Consider the following 2,500-nt stretch of genomic DNA (forward strand, 5'->3'; position numbering starts at 1 on the left):
GAATGTCAACACCAGCATTATCTTGCCTTTTCCTTTTTTCAGATCTTATATTCCAAATTATAATACTTTGTATTTTTTACATAGTACTTTCTTTTTAAAAAAAATATTAATAGTATATGTGACGCATTTTTCTGCTTTTATCTTTTGATTATTACTCTAGAATAATAATTTTAGCTTGGCATGGCATATTGGTTTAGACAGGGTAAATCAACTGAAAGAGATGCATCTTTTTAATCTCTCTACCATTGTCCTTTAATTAATCAATCGTCCTTTTTAAATACTCAACTCGGATAAAAAATAAATAAGAAAAATGTGTTAAGAATATCTATTTGTTGATCCATACAATATTTTCAAGTTATTTTTCCCAAGGTCAGTTGTCTGGTGATCCTATTTATTGCCATGTGAATTTATATCATTTAAAAGAAGTCTGATATTACTAAATGACAATTATGTGCTTAAAACCAATGGAAATACTGATGTTCCTTTCCTGTTTCACTCTCTCACATGTATGCAGACTCACTATCACCAACCTGTATTTCTCAGAACGACCTCTCTCCACAACTTTTTTTTTCTGTGTTCTTGTACCATACCTATCTTTAAATCAAAAAATTTAAATAAGTCTATGATGGTTTTAAAGATCGCAGTAAAAATTACTCATTTGAGATATTCAAATCATAAATCTGCTAGCTCTACATCTGACTTCTATTAATAACTATAAATATTTTGTAAAGCAGGTCAAGATCTATGATTAATATACTTAACTGTAATTTTACCTATTAAAAAGCTACTTAGAAAACTATTTCTTACTTCAAAAAGGACTCTGTTTATGATAGTTCTCTGTCATGACAGTATAGCAAGCCAAACAGGTTTATAAGTAATAAATCTATATACCACAAAAGTCACAAAATGGGAGAGGATTATTTTAGAGACATCCGTAGTAGTACATTTCTTTTACCATCTGTGGTGTTCACATCAGTTGCAAATGAAAGGGGGAGCAACATGCTTTATGTCTTAATCTATATATTCTTATTTGTCTTTGTCAAACTTTTCAGTTAATGTGAGTTGTATTCACTCCGTAAAACTGGCAGTCATACTGTGTAAATTTGGTAGTGAGGATATAATAAAAAACAGGCGTCAAACGATATACCTTTAAAAATTATTTCACATAAAAAATCGCACTTTCTGAAAAGAGCTTGAAATATACAGAAGACATTCACTGTCTGTACAATATAAACAGTTAAACATCTTTTGTCAATTTTATGGTTCTCCTGATAACTATACAAATATTCATCTGTACTGATCTTTGCTATTCAAAAGTTACTGATCCAATTAATTTTACTTTTTTGACCGCAAGGAAATATTCAGACCCTAAAATATCATGTTTCTATAAATAATGTTAAGTAGAAACAACCTGTGACTCTGTTTCCCATTAACAGGCAGTCATGATAGTGTATCTGATGGTACAAAGCAAAAATTGTACAGGAAGATGTAAGAAAAAATATATATGCATATACTTCATGCAAAGTCCACTTTCAATGTCATTTGAGAATCACCAAAATAAGACACATTGGCAGCAGTGAAGAAAAACTTTCCATTTTCTATTTCTGAGTACAGTTGGCCCATCACTTCACAAGCATGACATCACAAAACTTCATTACCTGCATGCTTGGCTTATTTATCAGAAAATAATGAGAAATCAAATGATCCAGTCACTATATATATAAAAAATGCTGCAAAGTATGAATGAAATACAAAAAACATTAAAAATATTGAATACCAAATAACTGTAAAAAAAAAACTAGGGAAATTTTCTACAAAAGTTAAATATGCATGATACTTAGCAAGTACATAAAACATTATCAAAAAACAGATTACAGCGTTAAATATCTTTCTTCACTCTTATGTGAGTGGTGCCATCAGTGGATCTAAGTCACTGTTAAGATCACTGTCATGTTTCCTTGTCTTTTAATGCATCAATATATTACATACATTTGCACATATGTACTGTACTTAGAATATGTAGTTATTATCGTCAATTTAAAATATCTATGGAGTGTGTTGTCAACTGTTATAAGTTGGTTTTTATTTAACTTCACATAGTAGCCTTGGAATGATACCATAGCTGTAAGGTAGCCTCAGAGCAACATCCGCAACAAGCATTTGGAAAGTTTTAGCAGGGTTTTGGAACACAACACTTGTCAATGTTATGGGCCAACTGTAATTTTAATCTTAAAACAACAGTAAAATTTCTCTCAAAGAACATCTAAAAAAAAACATAGTTTGACTAAAAGTGATTTATAAATGCAGCAACAAAACACCTTATTAAACTATTATGTTCTACATATTCAAATCTCAAAAGAAAAATGCATCAGATACATGCAATGACCCCTGTGGCTTATACATAATAATTCTTGCTATACACTTTGTATCCAATAGTTATTCAAGTACAAAACAACTTTGATATATGTATTACAAAATTCTTTTTCCCTCTTTTTCTATA

At 30.0% G+C, this 2,500-nt stretch overlaps 1 protein-coding gene across 5 annotated transcripts in view; it reads right to left on the reverse strand.

The window, feature by feature from the left end:
* Positions 1-1,134: 1,134 nt before the first annotated feature.
* The window catches only part of Axud1 (AXIN1 up-regulated 1), a 105,356-nt gene continuing 103,990 nt past the window's right edge, over positions 1,135-2,500 (reverse strand). For all 5 annotated transcript variants that reach the window (XM_070144849.1, XM_070144851.1, XM_070144848.1 and 2 more), the window contains one exon: positions 1,135-2,500. This exon is cut by the window's right edge and continues 1,230 nt beyond it. The gene's annotated coding sequence lies outside the window, so the exon portion shown is untranslated.

The sequence above is a fragment of the Penaeus vannamei genome, chromosome 32 (assembly GCF_042767895.1).
Source record: "Penaeus vannamei isolate JL-2024 chromosome 32, ASM4276789v1, whole genome shotgun sequence".
Taxonomy (NCBI): domain Eukaryota; kingdom Metazoa; phylum Arthropoda; class Malacostraca; order Decapoda; family Penaeidae; genus Penaeus; species Penaeus vannamei.